Consider the following 12,408-nt stretch of genomic DNA (forward strand, 5'->3'; position numbering starts at 1 on the left):
TAAAGCATGTTATTGCGATGCACGATTTAATTGCTCAAGAAAAACATGTGAAAACATTATCAGTGCTTCACGAAACTTTCAGCTTGTACCACATTTAAAATTAGGGGTCGTGAAGAGGCAGATGCACTCATCAAAAGAGCCAGAAATGACTCGCAAAAACATACACTACAAACTGTAAACAAAGTGTGTTAAAAAGAGATACACTAACAGCTATGCAGTCCACCAATGGAAGCATTGCGCTGGCGCACGGGCACCCAAATAATAACCCCACATTGACGACGGCCGGGTGACTCGACAAGATATTTGTGGCACTATTCTAAGTGCGCAATGATATATTTGGAGCACAAAAATTGATGTTGGGCAAATTAAAAAAAATACTTTGTGCTACACAATTGGGTATCATGTTTTCTTTACCCGCTATCCGTAAATAGCATTCACCATGATGACACCATACTTTTCTCAAGAAGCGTGGTCCCATTTGAGAAGCCTTTCACGTCATTGGTGTACAATTGCAATACCGTCACGCTCCGATTGGTGGACTTCGTAGCCGCCTGTGTATACAGTTGTTGTTTATGCATTAAAGTGGTGGCGGAAAAATGAATTAAAAAAAGAGAGCTAAAAAACACCTAGGCTCGTGTGTTATTTTCGCCGCTAAGCCTTCACTTAAGAAGCGTTACAATATGATATGGCGTTGCGTATACATCCTGGAAGCCGCAAACAAGAGTGCTTGTGCATAACAGTGGCGAACCCGGAAGTGGCAAAATTTTAACAGGCGGCGCCTCATAAAAAAGCAACCGATCGCCTGCTTCTGACTGAGAGTATACCACAAACTTCACTTTCCATGGTTTAATTTTACCCTACGCATTTTCATATCCTGTACTCCAGTTCGGCCGGCATTAAATTGTGAGGCACCAGCCACGCAACTAACTGATCGCTCATCCGTTTAATCCACGATCGGAAATCCACCAACATCAATGAATTAAAACATGTTATTACGTTGCACGTTTCAAACGCTCAAAAAACATGTGTAAGTACATAACCAGCGCTTCACGATGATCCGTCTAGTACCACATTTAAAATTAGGGTTTGGTGAAGAGGCAGATGCACTCATCAAAACAGCCAAGAATGACTCGCGAACACATACACTACAGACTGTAAACAATGTCTGTGGAAAACAAATATACTTGCAACTATGCAATCCACCAATGGGAGCGTCGCGCTGGCGCACGGGGAAACGCATAATAACCCCGCGTTGACGACGACCCGGTAACGCTACAATACATTGTGCCACTATTCTAAACGAACAATGATATATTTTGAGTCCCAAAATCAATATTGAGCAAAACAAATTTGCTTTGTGCTCCACAAATGTGCTTGCATGTTTTTTTTTTTACCCGCTATCCGTAAAAAAACATTCACCATGATGACAACATTGCGATACCTTACTCAACTGAGGACACGCCCCTGTAAATCTAGCTCTCAATTACGTCCGCCTTTGGGTGGATAACAACTCTATATAAACCAGACGAACATCCTGCCGGCATTATCTACGCCTGAAGTTCGAAGAGACATCTCGGTAAGCATGTTATTACTTGTTTTCCGACTCTGATATGCGTCAATACTTCGCATATCTAATGATATTTAATAGTTAAACTGTACTAACGTAAATGTTATATATGTTTATACCGTAATGAAGTTTGTCTTTCTGGATCCTAATATATGTGTTTTGCCTTACAGGTTGTTTTCACTGTAGACCATCGCAAAAAGTAAGCGTTTGTTTTTAATGTTGTGTTAAAATAATGCTAGAATATTGTAAGAGGTGTAAACGTAATACTTTTGGCTTGTTCCCTATCAACACAAAAAAGTTATACACACATTTATATACGTGACATCGAAGTCCGTCACCTTGACTTACGAATGATTCACTTTTACCGCTGCGTCACGGTCGCTTCATATTGTTAACAAGAAACATTGCATTTAGTTGAAAGCTTTGTCTTTTAGCGGAATGAACACGGTGAATGAGCTACGGGAGGTGAAGAGGTTTGAATTTGATGTATTACTTTGCGTGAATGCGAAACTGTTAGAAAATGTTCATTAAATCTATCGTAGAAGCCAGTAAAAAATATTGAAATTTTAGCATTGAATACCCCTTTACTAGGTTGTAATATTAAAAACCCATAAAAACGACACAATGTAATATTCAACCATTGCTCAAGGAGTGCTTCAAAAACATCGTTATTGTGCGCACACGCTGGCATTTACATTGCAATCCGCCATCTTGCACATAGAATGACTGTCTTTAAAGTTATGAAAAAAAACTTACTTGTGGAAAAAAAACGCCAAAAATAGTCCACTTTCTTTTACTTTTAATATTTACCCATATAAACCATTTAAGTCCTTAAAATAATGTTTACAATTACTATGTTGACTGGTAAATGACGCATAAGAAAGGAACACTCTAGAGCGCAAGTTTGCGTGGACGTGCAGCCATTTGTTCATGCACAACAAGTTATATGAAAATTCTACAAAAAGGGACTATGCAGTAACATATACTTTGTGTGTTTCAGAAAATGCAATCTCCAAACAAGTTCCCAAAGGATGCAGATGCTGACTTCATGCAGCTAAGAGAAAAGCTCCAAATGTTTTGTGTAAGTGACATTCTTTGATGGACTGTTTTTCTTCATGCTAACAATTGTGTAATAAATGATCACCTTTGGACATCAATACACAGTTTACAGCCCAGATAAAACACAACAGCAACAACAACAAAAATTGTCTTCCATTGTTTCGTTTGATATAAACTTTCATTTTCTTTGAGGCTTTTACTACCTCTTTGCTAAAAAAGTATTATATTTTATTCAACATGAACTGTTAGAGTATGGAATTAATATATGCTATTTCTGTATGAAATTAACATTTGCTGATTCTGTTTCTATGTGCAGTATCAATGCAGGGATGAAGGTCTGACACATGAAGAATTATACTCACAAGCCGTAACCCTCTCACAAGACATCCTACACAAAAAACTAACCGACACAAGAAAATTAAAAGCTGCTCAATGCAGTGTGCGAAGTAAAGATGCCATCATCAGGACACAACAAAAAGAAATAGAAGCACTGAAGCAAGAAAGAAAAATGTTTTTAGGTGAGTGCACTAATAATAGAAAAATATGGTAATATATACAAATATAGATTATTTATCATGATGTAATGAAAACTAAGAATTTTGTTTTTGGTGTTCAGACGACTGGGATGACGTCTCCGATGCAAATGTACCAGTGGACAAAAGTCCAGAAGCCCCCCTCACCACAACACCTGAAAATCCAATACCATCAGAGGAAGATGAAAATTTGCCAGGCCCATCTAAAAAACTTAAATTTGTTTAAATTTTAGCAATTTCCTACAGAAATGGTTGACGTAAAAATTGAGAATATTTGTTTTGATTTTTAATTAAAGTGTGTTTGAATAAAAGTAAAGGTGTGCATTTTATTGCAAACATCAATGTTTTAGTCTGAATGTTGACTGTTTCATGAAGTTAATACTGAAATGTTTAATCCATTACTTTTCATTAGATTGCTATCAAAGTACATAATTTTTATTTCAATGATGAAACTTGTGGCAGTTGTGTGTCTCAATGTTATATAAAGGTGACACTGTTTACAAAGTTAATTATCCAATATTACAATGCTAAACTTAAATTGTACAAAAAAACAGCACCAGTGGCAAACCCTAAGTATTAAATAATGAAACAATGTAAAACTGAAAACCAAAACTCCAAAAATAACTTCTAAACAAAAACTGTAACAAAAACAACCTTCAGTGATAATTACAAAGGCAACAGTACACTCACAATTTGATTTTCAACTCATGACATGGTCATTTTATTTAATGACTGTATGTAATACCATCAATATACAATTTAGACCAAGAAACAATTGATCCAATTCACATAACAGCCTATCGTAAATTTCACCCAAGGACTAATCAGTTGATGCTTATCACTTTTGGACCAAAGAAGGATCATCTTATCATAATCTGCACATCTATTGTGCAAGTCGTTGATGATGGTCGTTGATACTCACAACTACAGACAAATTGAAGTGATCAATCAGCCTAGCATGCATGACTTTGGAATGTGGGAGGAAACCAAAGTGTTTTCTATCTCTTTTCTAAAGAAAGAAATACAATTTTTTAAAAAGTAAATGTGTATGTATGTGGGAGTAACGCATTTAGCTACAATAAATATGCCACAGAGCTAAAGTGGAGGTGTAGCTAAACAGGTTGAATATCATAGTATTTGAACTACATTTTAGGAATTACTTTTTAAAACAAGAATATCTTGAATCCATTTTCAGCAGGTTATAATGTAGACTCTAAGACTAAATCAATGTAGGAAAACAAAGAAAAATTAACCGAATTTCAATCTCTGAACAGTTTATTTAAAGCAAAACAAAAAACTTGTATACAGTGACCCCATGTGTCACAATGCTTCAAAAGGCCTCATACTCATCACTACAGCTAAGGAATAAACAACAATATTTTGGTGAAAGAAAGAATTAAAGTATAAATAATAAATAATCTGAGGCATATAATATGTGAATCAGTTTTGCTTTGTGTAAAGTACTGCTGCCTTATGGGCTGAGCTGACCATGAATGGTTAACATGTTAGCATCAATCGCTATTGCAGATGTTATCGTTTTGACTCAAAAACTAAAAAAGCTTTGCAACACTTATTAAATTATGTTAAATTCCGCTTTTCTCAATACCAATAAAGCACAGACTATAAATTCTTGCTCTCATCTAATTTATTTTGTCACCAGCTCAGACCATAACACAATCAAAACACACACACATCGTCAAATGTATCTGTCCTGCATGAACATCAAAACAAAACAACATATTTACAATGTTCACATGACACCACAGGAAAGGCAGAGATTGCACATCTTAACATTGTTTTCCAAATCCCTTGGTTTTATGACCAAAATGTGTGTCTGTGAGTGGATGGTAAGCCAAAATTTAGAAAAAAATATTTTTGTTTGATAACCCGCCTCATGTAGCAATAACCCCATCCACTTATGATGACATGATCAAAAAAAGCCGTAAACCAACAATATTGTCTTACTTCTGATTGTTTGAATAAAAACCATTTAACAAGATAAATAACATGATAACTAACATGCAAAAACAATTATGAAGCATTTATACATTTCTTTGTGCAAAAATCCATCACTCTAGCTCAAACTTGTTATACAAATATAGCATCATAAAAACAGCAAACAAAAAAGGCATACATACTAGAGCTGGAACTCAAGTTTAAAAATTGATCTGAGTACTTTTGTTCACCTCAAGGAATTGTTTAATTTTGCCAGCTCCAACCATCACATTTTGCCCAAACTCATCTAATGCAAGAGAACAAACAGACGTCCGTAAAAAAACAACGATAAAACCTGACAACAGCTGACACCCACAGCAAACTAACATGAAACAAACTACGCCCACACAATGCTACAGTGGTAACGTCTGATGCTCCTCATAAATATCACATATATACAAAACTAGATGTAAATTGACAGACTCAGGAGCATTACCAAATTTATATATAGAACTAAATACAAAATTACAAATATGCCAACGTTAACAAACAGCCGCCATCTCAAAAGTACAACAGAACTCAATACAACTAAAAAACTTTATATTACTTTACCATGCTGATGTAATCATAACCCCGCAGATACACAATATTGTTTGATGATGTCATTTACAACAGCCAAAAGGCAAGTTTCAAGCAATTTAAGTTCCCATTAGACAATGAGAAGGGGACTATCTGCCACCACCCTGATCTACATATCGTCCAAGTTGCGTGACATCCAAATATGCATGACACCCAAATTGCTCCAAACTGCGAGGGCCCGTTCAGTCCTGCTTGCAGGCCTAGTTATTAGGGCCCGAGCACTAAGCGTGCGAAGGCCCTATTGTTTTGCAAAGGATTATTTTTTTTTTTATTTATTTTTTATTTTTTTTTTTTCAGGGCAAATGAAAACGGCCAATTTGGAGGCCTGAACATGCACGAAAAGTCACCAAAATTTGCACATACGTCCGGAAAATTGTAAATTTCGATAATTTTGCAACGTTGCAAAAAAATATAACAAAATGGCTCAGTGGCGCCCCCTTGAAATTTTAAAATTGGCCTATAACATTAGGGTCTGTCAGCGTAGAGCAATGAAATTTGGGGGGTCTATACCTTGTCCAAAACCGCTCCAAAAAAGCATTTACACGCATATTCCAAACCCAACAGGAAATCGGTTATTTTGGATCAAATATGAAATTTTTATCGATTTACAGGGTGCACATTTGAGACCTTTTCGCCGAGGGAGTTAGTTGGATCATCTTCAAAATTGGTGAGACTGTTCAGGAGACATATGAAATCTTAAGTTTTGAAAATGGTGCGTTTTCATTCACGGGTCTGACCTGGGCGTGGTGCCAAAGTCGACCATTTTTTCGGCAAAATGACAAATTCAGTAAATGACTTATAGTTCCTTGACACAACGTTCAATCTTTTTCATATTTGGCATGTATGTGTGGTATCCCACCCTTAACACGAGTGCATTGAAATATTACCCATTAGGTCTAGCGCCCCCTAGTGAGAACAGGAAATGCCTTTTTTTACGAGACAGGTTCCTCCTCCAAGGGAAAAAAATCTGTTGACCTCAAACCTGCATCAGGGGAGCCTTAAGACCTGTGTTCAGGTGCCTGATGAAAAATATTGAGGTTTCGTTGAGGCGGAGGGGTCCAAACAGGAAAGTGAAAATGAACGTCAACAATTTGTCACGCAAAAAACTTTGAACAGTCATAACTCGGCAGATATACAACATATCTGCGCCAAACTTCCCGTGTTTGTTGAGAGTCATACCCTGAAGGTTCTTGTAGGGGTCATTTGCATCAACTCTACAGTGCCAACTAGTGGCGACAGAAAGAAGTTTTAAAAAAGGCCTTTCCTATTGGGTTTTTTCAACATAGAGCAAGGAAATTTGGGGAGTAGATACCTTATGCAAAACTGCTCCAAAAAGTCTCTTGCACCCATATTCCAAATCCAACAGGAAATCGGGTATTTTGGATCGAATGTGAAATTTTCATGGGTTCACAGTAGGAGTTTACATTTGGAGGCTTGAATATGCACAAAAACTTGTACAAATTTGCACATACATGCGGCTTTAGATAACGTTCGATAATCTTGCAATGTTACGAAAAAATGTAGCAAAATGCCTCAGTGGCGCCCCCTTGAATTTTTCAAAAAGGCGTTTCCTATTAGGTTTTTTTAACAGAGAGTGATGAAATTTGGGGAGTCGATACCTTGTGCAAAACTGCTCCAAAAAGTCTCTTGCACCCGTATTCCAAATCCAACAGGAAATCGGGTATTTTGGATCGAATGTGAAATTTTTATCGGTTCACAGTAGGAGTTTACATTTGGAGGCTTGAACATGCACGAAAACTCACAAAAATTTGGACATACATGCGGCTTTGCATAACGTTCGATAATCTTGCAACGTTACGAAAACATGTAACAAAATGGCTCAGTGGCGCCCCCTTGAAATTTTCAAAAAGGCCTCTCCATTTAGGTTTTTTCAACGTAGAGGGATGAAATTCGGAGAGTCGATACCTTGTACAAAACTGCTCCAAAAAGTCTCTTGCATGCGTATTCCAAACCCAACAGGAAATCGGGTATTTTGGATTGAATGTGAAATTTTTATCGATTTACAGTGTGCACATTTTACACCTTGGCACCTAGGGAATTAGTTTGATCATTCTCAAAATTGGCGAGACTGTTCATGAGGCATATGAAATCTTAAGTTATCAAAATGGTGTGTTTTCATTCACGGGCCTGAGCTGGGCGGGGTGCCAAAGTCGGCCATTTTTTCGCCAAAACACCAAATTCAGAAAATGACTGATAACTCCCTCATACAACGTTCAATCTATTTTAAATCTGGCATGTGTGTGAGGTATACCTGCCTGAGCAGGACTGGATTGAGAATTTACCATTTGTGCCTGGCGCCTCCTAGTGGGAACAGGAAAAGCCCTTTTTTTACGGGACACACACCTCCTCTAAAGGGAAAAAAACAATCTACCTCAAACCTGTATAAGGGAAGCCTTAAGACCTGTGTTCAGGTGCCTGATGAAAAATATTGAGGTTTCGTTGAAGCGGAGGGGTCCAAACAGGAAAGTGAAAATGACCGTCAACAATTTGTCTCGCTAAAAACTTTGAACAGTCATAACTCGGCAGATATACAACATATCTGCGACAAACTTCCCGTGCTTGTTGAGAGTCATACCCTGAAGTGCCTTGTAGGGGTCATTTGCATCAACCCTACAGCGCCAACTAGTGGCAATAGAAAGTCACTCGTTTTTCCAATACATATCCAGTTCTTTTCAGTTTGGTCATTGTAGTTTCAAGACCTATTAAAATACTTATTTACGGCCCATGTCCACGTGTCTGTCTGTTGCCATGACGACCCTTTGTTCGCCATTTAAAGGAAATATTTTTTTCCAGAGAGTCAGGCAGCTTATAGAGCCACAATATTTGGCACACTTGGTCAAATTGGCCCAGTTAGAAGATTAATTTTGGTTTTGAATAAGGGCTTGGCAGCACAGCTCAGTAGTGGCTCCTTTTTTGTAGTAATCTCTCCAATAGGGGTTTTTATCTCTTGGGTGTGGTAATGTAAGAGGCGACTTTCGAGCATGTTAGGTTCTAATGAGATGATTAGAGAGGAGGATCTGCCACCACCCTGACCTGCACACAGTCCGAGTTGCGTGACGTCCGAGTTGCGCTAGATTGCGAGGGCCCGTTCAGTCCTGCTTGCAGGCCTAGTTATTATTATTCTTTTTTCAGGGCAAATGAAAATGGCCAATTTGGAGGCCTGAACATGCACGAAAAGTCACCAAAATTTGCACATACGTGCGGCTTTGCGTAAAATTCGATAATCTTGTGTCGTTTTGAAAAAATGTCAAAAAATGGCTCAGTGGCGCCCCCTTGACCCTTAAAATTTTCAAAAAGGCCTCTCCTCTCAGGTTTTCAACGTAGAGCAATGAAATTTGGGGAGTAGATACCTTATGCCTAACTGTTCAAAAAAGCCTCTTGCACCCATATTCCAAATCCAACAGGAAATCGGATATTTTGGATCAAATGTGAAATTTTTATCGGTTCACAGTTGGAGTTTACATTTGGAGGCCTGAACATGCACGAAAACTCACCAAAATTTGCACATACATGCAACTTTGCGTAAATTTTGATAATCTACAAAAAAATTTAACAAAATGGCTCAGTGGCGCCCCCTTGAAATTTTCAAAAAGGCCTTTCCTATTAGGTTTTTTCAACGTAGAACAATGAAATTTGGTGAGTCGATACATTGTGCAAAACTGCTCCAAAAAGTCTCTTGCACCCATATTCCAAACCCAACAGGAAGCCGGAAATTTTGGATCAAATGTGAAATTTTATCGATTTACATTTGAGACCTTGTCGCTGAAGAAAATAGTTGGATCGTCTTCAAAATTGGTCAGACTATTCAGGAGACATATGAGATCTTAAGTTTTCAAAATGGTGAGTTTTTATCCAAGGGTCTGACCTGGGCGTGGTCCCAAAGTCGGCCATTTTTGGGCAAAACACCAAATTCAGAAAATGATTAAAAAATCCGTGATACAACGTTCAATCTTTTTCATTTCTAGCAAGTATATGAGATATCCCAGCCTGAACACGACTGCATTGAAATATTACCCATTAGGCTTGGCGCCCCCTAGTGGGAACAGGAAATGGCCTTCTTTACGAGACAGGCTCCTCCTCCAAGGGAAAAAAATCTATTGACCTCAAACCTGTTTCAGGGGAGCCTCAAGACATGTGTTCAGGTCCCTGATGAAAAATATTGAGGTTTCGTTGAAGCGGAGAGGTCCAAACTGGAAGTGAAAATGACCGTCAACAATTTGTCTCGCCAAAAATTTTGAACAGTCATAACTCGGCAGATATGCAACATATGTGCGCCAAACTTTCCGTGTTTGTTGAGAGTCATACCCTGAAGGTTCTTGTAGGGGTCATTTGCATCAACTCTACAGTGCCAACTAGTGGCGACAGAAAGAAGTTTTAAAAAAGGCCTTTCCTATTGGGTTTTTTCAACATAGAGCAAGGAAATTTGGGGAGTAGATACCTTATGCAAAACTGCTCCAAAAAGTCTCTTGCACCCATATTCCAAATCCAACAGGAAATCGGGTATTTTGGATCGAATGTGAAATTTTCATGGGTTCACAGTAAGAGTTTACATTTGGAGGCTTGAATATGCATAAAAACTCACCAAAATTTGCACATACATGCGGCTTTGGATAACGTTCGATAATCTTGCAACGTTACGAAACAATTTAACAAAATGGCTCAGTGGCGCCCCCTTGAAATTTTCAAAAAGGCCTCTCCATTTAGGTTTTTCTAACATAGAGTGATGAAATTTGGAGAGTCAAAACTTTGTGCAAAACTGCTCCAAAAAGTCTCTTGCACACACATTCCAAATCCTACAGGAAATCAGGTATTTTGGATTGAATGTGAACTTTTTATCGATTTACAGTGTGCACATTTTACACCTTGGCACCTAGGGAATTAGTTTGATCATTCTCAAAATTGGTGAGACTGTTCATGAGGCATATGAAATCTTAAGTTATAAAAATGGTGTGTTTTCATTCACGGGCCTGACCTGGGCGGGGCGCCAAATTCTTCCATTTTTTCGCCAAAACACCGAATTCGGAAAATGACTGATAACTCCCTCATACAACGTTCAATCTATTTTAAATCTGGCATGTGTGTGAGGTATACCAGCCTGAGCAGGACTGGATTGAAAATTTACCATTTGTGCCTGGCGCCTCCTAGTGGGAACAGGAAATGCCCTTTTTTACGGGACACACTCCTCCTCTAAAGGGAAAAAATCAATCTACCTCAAACTTGCATAAGGGAAACCTTAAGACCTGTCTTCAGGTGCCTGATGAAAAATATTGAAGTTTCGTTGAAGCGGAGGGGTCCAAACAGGAAAGTGAAAATGACTGTCAACAATTTTTCTCTCCAAAAACTTTGAACAGTCATAACTCGGCAGATATACAAGATATCTGCGCCAAACTTCCCGTGCTTGTTGAGAGTCATACCCTGAAGGGCCTTGTAGCGGTCATTTGCATCAACCCTACAGCGCCAACTAGTGGCGATAGAAAGTCACTCGTTTTTCCAAAACATGTCCAGTTCTTTTCATGTTGGTCATTGTAGTTTCAAGACCTATTAAAATACTTTTTTACGGCCCATGTCCACGTGTCTCTGTCTGTTGCCGTGACGACCCTTTGTTCGCCATTTAAAGGAAATATTTTTTTTCAGAGACTCAGGGAGCTTATAGAGCCACAATAGTTGGCACACTTGGTCGAAATGGCCAAGTTAGAAGATTAATTTTGGTTTTGAATAAGGGCTTGGCTGCACAGCTCAGTAGTGGCTCCTTTTTTGTAGTACTCTCTCCAATAGGGGTTTTTATCTCTTGGGTGTGGGAATGTAAATAGGCGACTTTCGAGCATGTTAGGTTCTAATGAGATGATTAGAGAGGAGGATCTGCCACCACCCTGACCTGCACACAGTCCGAGTTGCGTGACGTCCGAGTTGCGCTAGATTGCGAGGGCCCGTTCAGTCCTGCTTGCAGGCCTAGTTATTATTAGGGCCCGAGCACTAGACGTGCGAAGGCCCTATTGTAATGCAAAGGATTATTAGGGCCCGAGCACTAAGCGTGCGAAGGCCCTATTGTTTTGCAAAGGATTATTAGGGCCCGAGCACTAGACGTGCGAAGGCCCTATTGTAATGCAAAGGATTATTATTATTATTCTTCTTTTTTCATGGCAAATGAAAATGGCCAATTTGGAGGCCTGAACATGCACGAAAAGTCACCAAAATTTGCACATACGTGCAGATTCGCGTAAATTTCGATAATCTTGCGTCGTTTTGAAAAAATGTCAAAAAATGGCTCAGTGGCGCCCCCTTGACCCTTAAAATTTTCAAAAACGCCTCTCCTCTCAGGTTTTCAACGTAGAGCAATGAAATTTGGGGAGTAGATACCTTATGCCTAACTGCTCAAAAAAGCCTCTTGCACCCATATTCCAAATCCAACAGGAAATCGGGTATTTTGGATTGAATGTGAAATTTTTTCGGTTCACAGTTGGAGTTTACGTTTGGAGGCTTGAACATGCATGAAAACTCACCAAAATTTGCACATACATTCAACTTTGCGTAGATTTTGATAATCTATAAAAAAAATTAACAAAATGGCTCAGTGGCGCCCCCTTGAAATTTTCAAAAAGGCCTTTCCTATTAGGTTTTTTCAACGTAGAACAATGAAATTTAGTGAGTCGATAC

Source organism: Corythoichthys intestinalis, chromosome 18 (assembly GCF_030265065.1).
Source record: "Corythoichthys intestinalis isolate RoL2023-P3 chromosome 18, ASM3026506v1, whole genome shotgun sequence".
In the NCBI taxonomy this organism is placed as follows: domain Eukaryota; kingdom Metazoa; phylum Chordata; class Actinopteri; order Syngnathiformes; family Syngnathidae; genus Corythoichthys; species Corythoichthys intestinalis.